The sequence below is a fragment of the Acromyrmex echinatior genome, chromosome 1 (genome assembly GCF_024713525.1).
Source record: "Acromyrmex echinatior isolate Ae372 chromosome 1, ASM2471352v2, whole genome shotgun sequence".
Taxonomy (NCBI): domain Eukaryota; kingdom Metazoa; phylum Arthropoda; class Insecta; order Hymenoptera; family Formicidae; genus Acromyrmex; species Acromyrmex echinatior.
The window spans coordinates 12,788,743-12,802,144 of NC_141852.1; the positions used below are offsets into that span (position 1 = coordinate 12,788,743).

The 13,402-nt window shown below is 31.8% G+C and overlaps 1 protein-coding gene across 3 annotated transcripts in view; it reads left to right on the plus strand.

The window, feature by feature from the left end:
- The first annotated feature begins 1,298 nt into the window (after positions 1-1,298).
- LOC105146873 (hypothetical protein) overlaps positions 1,299-13,402 on the plus strand; it is a 36,826-nt gene continuing 24,722 nt past the window's right edge. For 2 of the 3 annotated variants that reach the window (XM_087414200.1, XM_087414205.1), the window contains exon 1: positions 11,236-11,446. The gene's annotated coding sequence lies outside the window, so the exon portion shown is untranslated. Of the gene's footprint in view, positions 1,440-11,235; positions 11,447-13,402 lie in introns of those variants that run through there. The other variant, XM_087414201.1, reaches the window with a different exon arrangement.

Sequence of the window (13,402 nt, forward strand, 5' to 3'; positions counted from 1 at the left end):
GAGTTTTTTGCTCCGTCGATAAAAATAACGGAGATGTTCTTTAGCGACATCTAAAGATAAACGTAATACGATAGTTAAAAAAAAACCGTTATCGACAGAAACTTTGGGAATAAAGAAAATTATCAACCTCGGACAATAAAATTTACGAAACTAATAAATCATAAAATTAATAATTATCAATTTTTTACTCTCGGTCATTTAAATCCCTCAATAGGAACGCAAACTTCCCTAAGAGTAAGAATGTCGGTTTAATATATAGTTATCTCATAAATGACAAGAAAATATACTTTGTTACATTTATTATCTTTCAAGTGTAAAAATGTCTTGTATAAGATAATTATATTTTATATAGATAACATATTAAATCTTATCAAATATAGTAATCAGTCAATGATCGACTATATTTACACGACATCTTTAATCATCCTTATATTTAATAACATCCGTACTCAGCAAATGAGAATGGATTGAAATGAATTGAAATAGATTCAGATTTTCAGAAATATTGATTCACAAATGTTAAAATAAATGCTTTTCAATCCTGAATTTTTATTCATTTATAGGAATTGCATGGAGCATATCTTTATACCTTTCAATCTAAAAATAATAGTAGCTTTTTCTGTGCACATAACACATATTGTGAATACTGTTTAATTCAAAATTTTGAAAGGAAATGCAGTTTTTCAATCCAATTGCGTCTAATTGAATCTAATTGAATCCAATTGAATCCAATTAAATCCAAAAAAATATTCGCTATTTATATATATATATATATATACAGGGTTGGCCATATTCGACGGAAAGATGTTTTTTTTTTCAATCATGGGAAAAAACACATTTTTTGCTGTTCATTTTAAAAATCATTTAATAGGGTTCAAGGAGATTTCCGTCGAATATGGCCAACCCTGTATATATATATATATATATATATATATATATATATATATATAAAATATGCATTCGAATGGAAAAAAATTTCAATCTATTTTTAATCCATTCTCGTTTGCTGGGTAGTTATGAAATTAGTCAATCTATTCTTCCGAGGAACAGCTATGATTGATCAATTTAATAACTACGGATGTTATCAAACCCGATTAAGCGTACCGTGTAAATGTAGTAAATTGCTTTGTATGTACGTTTTATATATACATATACGATTAAACAAATATTATATATTATGATCGGCGTGGTTCACCGAATCGACGTTGGCAACATGGCTTGGCAATTCAAACTGGTGCAAACTTCAAGCAGTTGAAGCGCGTGTGATTTTGAAGGTATGCTTCGTTTTGGCGCATGCAGGCGGAAGTTCTTTGAAAAGTGACTCGTTTTATCGCGTGAACGAGATTCTTCGAAAAGTGCTTCGTGTGTATAAACGTGCTCGTTTATCATACTTTTCGCTAAGAAACTCTCGGAAACCATCCAGAGAAGCCTCCATCCTGGTGAGTAAAGTTGACACGTTTGTTTGCTGAGGTTATGCATTATCGTCATTATATATGCGTTTGTTGTATGTACGTATATATACATATATATGTGCTTTATTTTTCATATACCATTCTTTTTAGGTTTAATTTTCGAAATTTGACGAAAAACAATTAAATATATATCGACTTGGAAATGGGATAAAAATATATTTATAATAAATTAATAACGTTCACAAGACATAATTTAAATGATGAGGAACTAACAGATATTATTTTACACAATTATTTTACACAATTGTTTATTGTGCCAAATTAAATGATAAATTTGATTAATTTTTTACAAGCGATTCGCGAGAATTAAGGTATTGAATCGGCTCTAGGTTAACGTCTTTCTACAAATTGCACGTGAAATTCGCGCGCTCTCGAGTCGGGGAGAATTAAAAAGGCTCGTCATTAAATTGCATAATGCCGGTCGCGGATCTGTTACAAAACCACGAAATAATGACTAGCGCCGCGTATACTTGGTCGGGATACAGTCGACGCGACTTGGGACGCTCGATGAAGATTGCGTGTCTCGAACTCGGAGGCTTGAATTAAGGCGGGACCCAGGCTTCGACGAGACTTCAATTTCGCGCTCGATGATTCTTGCAAGATTAGTGCCCGGTGTCGCGATCCTCCGAAAGAGAACATGAATAGTCCGAACAGATTCGGCGAGCGTTTCGAGAAAGGGAGATGCGATCGACGGAGCGCTAAAATTACATGTATAATATCACGATTATATACTGTTGTTTCTGTCACATCATCTCGTTTCTGTCGCAATCTTCTATAATAACCGAATATTCTTTCATCAACTTGAAATCTATTTTTCTTCGATAGAAATATATTTATAGCTTCCGAAATTATTATACGTATATTTAGTGAATAAAAATAAGAGCCTTTGATGAATTAAATTTTGAAAAAAAAAAATGAATAAGGAAGTCATATTTACTAGTTTATTTAAAATCAATTTTTCTTTAACAAAAACTTTATGCTAAGTATTTTATTGCAAAATTGTATGTTTGTCTACCTCTATTATTTCAAACTGGTTAGAATTGTCTAAAAATAATGTTGCAAAAATAAGACGTTGTATATACTTATTTAGTATTAATTTTTATTCTATCGGCTGTTACGAAATCATTTTCTGTTTCTTTTTGTTCCTTAAAGTAGGACATAATATAAGCAAAATTCCTTTTAATTTCCTTTTAAATATTCTTTATAAATTTTTTTAGTGATAACATTATCTGAGAAAACAAAAATTGCGATTTATATAATTTCCAATACTTTTTTTATCATCATTCAACGTGAAATTATTTAAAAACGGATCGCACGTATTTTGTCGGCAATAGGTGATGTTGTAAAATTAACGCGAACGACGTCAAGTACATTTAGCTACTCATATTGCAGCATCCGTATGCTCTCGTTCCGCGAATCATCCATGGGTGCACATGGGTGCACGTGCACCGCAACTTGTACGTACAAACAGATCAACGATGAACGAAACCAATTTAGATCCATAGCTCGTCTCTTTGTACTGACCATAATGGCGCGTGTTATGTGCTCCGCTGCACCTCGCATAGTAATTGCTTTACCAACCCACTTAGATGGAAATATTTTCCGGTGATTGTAACGTTGCGTATCAAGTCTTTTCGAATTTTTATTATATATTTAACATTTTTACATATTTTACGTCTCACTGATTATTAATTTATTAATTGCATTGCGGTATTTAATGTCACATGCGTAAATAATGAAAAATATAATATCGCGAAAATATCTTTATTTTTTTATAAAAATTATTTACTAGTTCGCAAGAACTAAATTGTACCAAAGTCTATAAATTGCATAATAACAATGTTAACCCTTAGTACACACCTTAGTTTTTGGTACCTTTATTACACACAATGGATCCTTTGTGTCCTGAATTAATTTTCATCACTTTTACAAGTATATACAATTATTAAACAATTTTTACATATATTTTGACATTTTTAGAAAATATTTGTAAAGTTATATGTTTATAGTAAATTGTTATGTACAATTGTTGTTTATATAATGTTGTTGTATATATAAATCAAAGAAAAGAAATGCGCAGGACACGAATGACCCAAAGGTATAAATTAAGGTTAAGATATTCGATTTTAATTCTTTATTTCAACTCTTTATTTAGAATCTACTGAAAAAAATCACGAGTTAGTTATATGACGAAATCATAAAATATTGTTCCCAATCAATACGTGATTTTTTAAAATTACGTAATTTGAAATGTCACATGATGATATGTTCTTTTTTTTTCTATCAGTCATTTCTATCATTTAATTCTTTAAAATTTGACAACTATAAAATCACATGACGGATAAAATTATTTCTAATATTATGTGATTTTTCAAATTACATCATTTAAAAAAAATTACGTACTGATTTGGAATAATTCGTTACGTGATTTACCGTTTTAATTAGATGATTTCATCATGTAACGTTGTGATATGATTTTTTAAAAATAAAATTACATTTTTAATTGGACATTTCTCTTGCTGATGATAACGTATCTCCTCGTTCAGAAGATAACGGACTCAGAAATAAATAGCAGGAGTATCGCTAAATGTATAGAATGTGCAATCGATTGTTCGTGTCTCACGATAGTCATAAATTATGTTCTACGTGCTCGAAACCGAAAACGCACAGCCGGATATGCTTAAACTTAACTCATGGATATTAATGACGAGTACTCCGCGACCATGAGAGACCATCTAACTGACGTCCAGCAGATATCATATGCATAAACGAATAATCAAAAGTTAGCCTTACGGTGCAACGCTCATTAAATTATCTCTCTTTTCCTGAGTGCGTTCCGCGTTCCGAATATCAATGTTACGCGTCATGTTGCTAAATCATGCCTATCTGTCTCCGTGTCGCTCTTTACTTCAATGCTAAACCAATAGCAGGAATGACTGCGCGATGTCAATTCAGCATCAAAATCAAGTGGAGCGAGATAAATTGTTATGGATTAGTAATGGCGCAATTGTGATATGATTGATAAGTTTATTTTTTAATCAAACTTGACAATTTTAAATTATATAAAGAAATCTATTTTGCAGTTTTAATTATTTATGTGCATCAATACCTTAAATATAGCACTTCAAAAATCAACACACAATTCTTACAAAAATTCCTTACAAAAATTGACATTTTTCGTGAAATTGAAAAGCAATCGCAAATTTTAACGCGAATGATAAAATAATTAAAAATAGCTCCCTCAATCTCTTTTTAGCTCATTTTATAATATAGGTTTGACTTATTTATTATAGACATTTTTGATGTCATGATACATAATTACGAAGACTTCATAAATCATAAGGCAATAAGAAATTGTACGTCTTCATTATTAATACTGAGTTAGCTAATCTCTCGTAAGACTGGTAATAATAGTTAATAAATTGCGGCTAAAAAGAAGATCGCCTTTCCTTCGCACCTGAACTACATTAATCACAGATTGGCCAATTTTACATCGCAACGGTCGATTCTGTGAAAGTCGGGAAATCGCGACCGACAGAGCGGAAACGATGACTCTTTTGCGGAGAGAGAATACGACGCGACTGCAAGAGATCTCTCATATATACCGGAACTCCATGAAATTTCTTCAGTCGTGGAATCGAAAGTTGTCGTTTCTAACTCGATAACTAGAATTTCCGCACATCAAAAGTTAAGGAAATGCACGATTCAGAAATTTGATAGGAGAAGAACCTATATTAATCGAATTTTTATCTGATGTTATACAATTTATTAATTTAATTGAAAAGAAAATTAATAAATCGAGCTTGTGAATATTAAACAACAATATAAAAATAAAACAAGGCTAAATATTAAACGTATTAGGTGTTGGAATTAATTCGTAGCGTTTTTTAATGAAAGAATGTTATTTATTTCACATGAGCATTAAAAAATACATTAATGAAAGTACTTCCCATCACTTGTAAAACGCTACGAATTAATTCCAACACCTAATAATAATATATTTTTATTTCAAAGCCTAAAATTTTACATTTAATTATTAACCCGAACGTTTCGAGCGACACAGAGCTTTAGTCGTCATTGAATATCGGAAAACGTTAAGTTAAGATCAATAATATAAATATCTTAAGAAAATATATAAAAAAAAAATCTTGATCTATTTGTCGAAAGAGTGAAGAGAGAATCTGTTGCTCCTTTTTTTAGATATATTACATATACTAGATTTATTTTTTTTATCTGTTGCTCCTTTTTTTTAGATATTATATATTACAACATATACTAGATTTATTTTTTTTTTTTAGTAACACATTTGTATTTATGTTATATCATACAAAAAAAAATATTAGGTGTTGGAATTAATTCGTAGCGTTTTTTAATGAAAGAATGTTATTTATTTCACATGAGCATTAAAAAATATATTAATGAAAGTACTTCCCATCACTTGTAAAACGCTACGAATTAATTCCAACACCTAATATATATATTTTATATATTATACATACATATATTCACCGTTGATGAAGGGCTCTGTGCAGTTTGAAATGTTCGGATTAATCATTAAATGCGAAATTTTAAGCTTTGAAATAAATATATATATTTAACATTTTGTATTATTATTTGTCTTTATTATTGTTTAATTTAATTGATTCTTTTTAAGAAAAATTTACTTAAAAATTTACTTAAAAATTAGATAGATCTTTAAAATCCCCAATTTTTGGATTTTACGTTTTAAAATAATGCTACTTAATTTGCGAATCATTTGTTCAAAAACACACCTGACGCTGAATCTCACTATGAGATTTTCGATATTAGCAAAGGGCTCGGCACACTGCATCATGAAAGCGCGAGTGAACGTATACAAAGGTCATCAAAACCATTTATGATTCGCATCACGATTTGTCCTCGATCGGTATGCAAGCATCAAGTATCTCGCATCGAGTTGGCTTCGACATTGAGGCAGTTAAACACCTCTCAAAGGCTGCCAGACTAAGTCTGTTACTTGCAGCATTTCTAATCTTTACAATTGCATCTGCTTCGAAATTTATTCCACTAATATTAGTAAAAGCGACAATAATAATATTAGGTGTTGGAATTAATTCGTAGCGTTTTACAAGTGATGGGAAGTACTTTCATTAATGTATTTTTTAATGCTCATGTGAAATAAATAACATTCTTTCATTAAAAAACGCTACGAATTAATTCCAACACCTAATAGTTGTTGATAATTTTGTTCCCAAATAGCGAAAGCCGAAAGTAATTTATTAAATAGAGGAGAATATCATTTATCATTTACGAAAATGCTTATGTGAGAATTCGTTTTACGCAATGAAAATGCCAAGTTTGTCTCCTAATTGTTACTCTTTACGCTAACTTATCATTATATCATCATATAATCGACATTGACCGCAATGATACTACTAAATGTTACTTTTGGTTAATTCCATAATAAACTGAAAATTATCTATAATTTATATCGTAATTCAATATTGATTTCATCATTAATCAAAGTTTCCATTAATTTTTTATTAATCATTTTATTATTGGTCTGCTATGCGATCAACGCAATGCAAATTGTGCAACGTGATATCGCCATGCCAGAATTAAAATTAGTCGCTAGTATTTGGCAACAAAAATAGGTACTTGTCGCACGAAATATACATTTCGTAAATTTAACATTTTCATAATTTCTGAACGAATAATTCTTAGAGAGTCGCGTGCTTCGCTGCCGTTTCGTTCACTGTAACACGACGTAAAAAAGTTTTTTGTTATTTTTTTCCTAAAATACTCGATAATAGATTCTTTCCACGCTAGAAATTCAACGAACCACAACGCTTCTCGTGTAAATTAACATTGCACTGCTGTCGTGAGAGCAACGAACGATAAGATACTATTGTGGGACTCGAAAAGTTGGCGTGTATCCAACGTAGGCGCCTGGTTTTTGTCCTGGCGCTCCATGTTTTTTTCTTTTTGTAACTTCAACCTTATTTACAACTTCTAATTTTAGACAGCTGTATAAAGCTAGCAGGATCAAATCAACAGAATCAAATCGGATTTATCGGAATTTTTAGTACTTATTTTGTATTATTAATGATAATTTTGTGTGTCATTTCGAAAAAAATCGTGGTAATGCTAGCTTAATATTAAGCTGGTAGAACCAATATAAAATAAAAGAAAAAAAAATGTCAGAAATCAATAGGATTGAATTTGTACTATTTTGTACTATAATATCAAAAATTTTATATTTCCAAGAAATGATACATTGGTCCTGCTAGCTTTATGGAGCTATTTTAAATTACCAAGTTTATTTAAAACTTTAGTGCTATCATGAGCTTATAACTGGTTTCACAATTTCTCTACAAGATTTGCTTATTCATTTTATAATGCTTAAAAAATAAATAGTCAAAAATTATCCATTTCTTAACTAAGATGATAAATTAAGATAAATAAAATAATTTTCTAATCAACTTTAGAAAAAAAATTTCTAAAAAAATTTATAATAGATTTCATCCACGATACTTTTGAGATATCAATCCGCATATGAAACAATAATGATGTGTTTATATTTATATCTTATAATTAGGTATTTTTTTCTTGAATAGTATTAGGTGTTGGAATTAATTCGTAGCGTTTTTTAATGAAAGAATGTTATTTATTTCACATGAGCATTAAAAAATACATTAATGAAAGTACTTCCCATCACTTGTAAAACGCTACGAATTAATTCCAACACCTAATAATTACATGCATAAATATTATACATGGAGCATATATTGGAAATAATTCGCCTTTTTCCATCCGGCGTGTAAATTTTTTGGTAGAATGAGATACGAGCGAAAAGTTGATTTTAATCGTTGTTGCGATAGTCGCGACGAGATGTAGTCCTCTATGGCAGTCTAATGATGGTGGTTTATCATCGCTAGTTCATTTCGCTGTCGCGCGATCACTCACACCTGTCTTGTACCTGAAACGCACTTGATACGCTTCCAGAAATGTGTAATTTGCTGGCGCGTAATGAAACTAGCGTGCAGAACACGTAATAGAACTCACGCGGTTTTTCGCTCCGTTACGTCACGAAGGTCACTTCTGACGAGACACGGAGGATGGATCGTTGCTGTTAAGCGCTTCTCTCGGGTACCTTCCAGCCACCTCGAGGGAGTGCGTCCACGCGTGCAATCACAACGCGACCTTGATAGGCCATTGCTCCAAGATCTTTACACAGAGACAGTTATTATTACGTATTTTTCTCCTCTCTAGGAGGTCTACAGAGCCCTCCCGCGTTAAACTCGCTGCTGGTGGAAATTTAAAAATACCATTTCCCACAAAGGCGGTGTTGGTAAACGTTGAGAAAATTGATGAATTTTTGGAAAAATAAAGTTACATATGCGCGTACAGGGTACATGGAACATAATGAACATATCTATTGTTTCTTTAAAATTCAGTAAAAATGATTTTGATTGCTGAATGTTTGATTAGCTACTTTATTAGTAAATGGAAGTAAATTTATCTATTTTTATAATATATTAGCTGCAACATGCGCTTAAAAACAAACTTGTTTCTCATTAATTGAAAACAACACTCCAATTAATTAATAATATAATAATGAAAGCACAAATACAGCACGTAACACAGTAACGCCATATAATAATGTGAGAATAAATGACTTATTAAAAGAGATTTTAAAGCAGACACGTTTATAAAAAAAAAACAAAAAAACACAAAATATTTATGAAACTCGAAATTTTGGATTTGCATATTTATGTAAGATATAGCGCATCTCATGCCGATGCCCATTACTATCGGCAATGATATGTTAAGTAAGGAAGTTATGTGTTAAATATGCATGGGAACAGCATCGCTTTCTCCAAAAGAACTCCTCTTCATTACGAGCGTGAAAGCGAGACTCGCCCTTAGAATTGTTATGCGATTCTCGCTTCTCGCATCTGTTCTCCGATAACGCATTCTTGCGTCGCGATAAATTTGACGCGCAAAACTGACATGAACATTACGTATGCGTCAAGCATTCAGTAATTACCTAACGTTGTCAAGCGACAACGAATTATGTCGCGACACTCGTCTGTATCGTCTTGAAACTTTGCATCATCTCCAAAGATTTTAGCGAGTATGCATGATTGACTTTTGCACTAATACTTTTGTACTAATATCATGGTAAAATGCACAACGTTCTTAAAGTTTGCCGCTCAACAATTTCTTGGAAACTATAAGCTTTAACGAAGTAACATAGCAATAGCTACGACAAAAATGTAAGTTAAAATAAACAAGGTAATCCATTGAGAACTTACGTTATGTAAACGCCTCCTTTGTATTTGTCTTGTGTTTGTAGTCTGTTATATAAGACTGTCTTTAGAAGCGATGATATTAAGAGAAATCAATTAAGAAATTTCTTCTACAATATATTAAAAGTTAAATGAAGATTTTAAACATGTATTATGTGCTCATGGTTTAATTTTATTCAAATATTTATATGAGGTGATATAGATTAACCTATTGCATCATGATACAAATAAAAATTTGGTTGTAACGTGTAAATAACTTACTAAGTTTATTTATTTTATTAATAGCTTTAAAAGATATATATATGTGAAAATATCTAATCATGTTCCAGTGACATGTCTATTTTCATTTTCAAAGATAGATTTCATTTCTATGTTTTGCCCATTCTAAGCAATTTATCGGAACTTATCTATTTTATTTATCAAATAAATTCCGATAAATTCCAATAAATAGATAAGTTCTGATAAATTTCCTCTATAAGATAATTTTTTTTTACAATTATCCATGCGAAAGTTATCAAAAGCGTAAGAAATGTAAAAATACGGTTCAATGTTTGCAGCAAACAAAAAGCACACTTTTAAATGAATCTTGATTTACGGAACAACTCGTAAATTTATTTCACCTTGCAATTCTACCGCGTGTGCGCGGTCTAATTGTTAACACATGTATTTAGCACTTTGCGCAATTCTTAACCAACATTTCCAATCGTGGTCACGCGAGAAAAATAAAGAGAGACAAATATAGACTTTTGCATACCTTATGCGGTGCGAGATGAGACTCATCTGCGTGATGCATGATTGGCATGCATAAAGAGAAACCAACGCACATATTTCTTCGTGGACATCGCTTGCGCGTTTTTTTTCTGGTCATGCAATTAGTATCGTCGTAGTTGCACCTTAACGCGAATTGAATACAAAACATTTTATTGTCAATATATTTATTTATATCTGTAGGAACATCGATTCGAAATTGCGCTTAATTCTTTGAAACACGATAATAGGAAAGACGTCAAAGACATACAAATTTATTATTATTATTAATAACAAAATAATGCTGATAATATTAAGAAATAATATTGACAGTATTAACGAAAGCAAGTCTACATCTAATTATTTAAACACACATATGATGTCATAGACAAGACAATAAAAGACTATTAAGTTAAATAGTCAATTATGTAATTATCGGTTTTTCACTATTATCGTGATATAATGTTTGTTTTTATCTAGTTTAATTTTTATACTTGGATACGATTTTAATATTTTATCTTCTAAATCGTATATAACCAACGAATATCAGACAGATGTTTATAAAATGTTCATATCGTCAGGATAGAATTGACTTGATTTGATGTCCACGATCGTCATGTAGCATTTATCGTTAGATAAGAATGCACTCTATTCATTACAGCAAAGCGAACGAGGCAGCCCGTTACGTTCGCGTTGGGATGAGGCGTAGATTGCAGGAAGGCCTGCATCAGCGTTAAAGTGCATTATAGTGTCCTCGGTAGCGCATGGTTGTCCTAATTCGGTCGTCGTTGTCGTCACGAAGTGGACCCCAGCCGTCTGCAGGACGTGCAATTGCATAACGGACTCGACTGCGTGTCGGTCGGACTTACTACGAGTGGCTGGTAACTGCACTAGTGACGTTTCTGGGCCAAAGAAGTCCTTCGCGCTGCGATTCTGGTATTGATGCACGGTCAGATTAGTACATTTACTCTAAGAGAGCCGATCCTATTAAATCGGAAGAGGGTATTATAGACGAGGATATGATGTACGATGATCTTTCATATAATAATTACTCTTTGAGTAGCGCTCTTTGATCTTTCATATAATAATTACGAAATAAAATCGTATAAAAGGTACTTCTAAAAGTAAATTTTGAAAACATCTCTGTGACAATTCTTTATATTATTATATATTAGAATAACATAAAGAAATTTTTTTTGCAATTGTACTCAATTTGATTCTCAAATGCATATTTTGATGACACGAGAATTTTAACTATATATATTTTGATGGTTCAAATTTTGTTTTTTGGATGTTCTTTTTTAAATTATTGTTAACATCAAATCAAGACTTGAGTATAAAAGTGTAGAAGTGTAGAAAGTTTTATAATTAAATTTATATAAATTACAAAAATGAATGATTTCATGATTTCACATAGATACGAAATATACAAACGCAGCCATTTCTAAACTAGAAATTACGTTATCGAAAAAGAAAAGAAAGAGAAACGAATTAAGGCAATGGGTAAGCTTTTAATTTCTGAAACGTATAATATAACTGCCGTTTTAACGCGTTCAGCGTCTGTTAATTACAAGCGCTGAACGCGTTAATTAGACGTGTAACGTGTTATAGCGACCACGCATTAAGTGCTGTACCGATTTCTCCTGATCGAACTAACTCCTTAGTCCACGTAATACAAAATGCTTAAAAGAGACTGCCAGCGTGGTTCGGAAATGTGGCATTGGCTTGGCCTTGCACGACTTTGTTCCGTTTGCGCAAGAACGAACGCGAACTCGGAGCTCTTTGTCATCGCCATTCCAACGACATGCAAGATTTACTGTGAAAATGGAAATTTATCCTTACCTAACTCGTTGTTATTATTTCCAAGATATTGACTTTCTTCGATGCGTTTCTCTTTATCGAATCGATTTTCGAAGTATACCCGTGATCGATCCGCGACATCGAACCCTACATTGCTGCAAGGCGAGGGGAAAGCGCAGCAACCTGTATATAGTGAAAGAGAAAGGCCACGGGAAAGGATACGTACTATGATAGAGGCGGTTCGATCTCTTCTCTTAGTGCATCAACACGGTGACCTTTTGTTGTTACGAAAGATTTAATACTTACGATTAGCGCCGTGCGCGAATAGAGAAATACATTATTGGTAAGATGCCGCACGACGAGACAATCGACGGTATAATTGTATTTCCGTATCCAACTAATAGAAAATGATAGATAGATGGATGAAAAGACTCTTTCGTGTTGTCAAAATATATTCATTTAAATGTATAAACAATTGTCGACTTGGGCAAGTTGGTCCTACAATTAATCAAAACACATGATTTTATCCGCTGATAAGACGCTGAGAAGACATAAGTTATATGAATATTCTCTCAAAATTTAATTTTAAATATAACATTCGTTTCTTAATTAATTTGAATAATTTGATTGCATCTCTTGAGGATTTTCTTGAAGGGAATTTGATAGTCATTTTGGAAACACTATCTCTTCTTAAATGTTAGATCTCTTCATAATTGTAAAACTTTAGTCATATAATGTTCATATCTAACCGTTTTTATGACGAAACTTTAATTAACTTCCATCAAACATACCTTCTGTGACTTTTACTGACAATGTCGATATCGTTATATGTCGTTGCGTAGCTTTTTTACCATATAAAATATTTGCGCAACTCTGTAACGATATCGACACTCATTAAGAGTTACAGAATAGGGCAGCAGAGTGATTGTATAAAATATGAATGAAAGCAAAAAAAAAAAAGACGATGGAAAAGCACATTTGTGACGAAGAGGAAACATTTCTATTAGACTCTTATTAGAAAGACTTCCAAAGATTATTACATATTAGATTTAAATACCCAGATAGAAATTCACATGGTATATTATTCTTCTT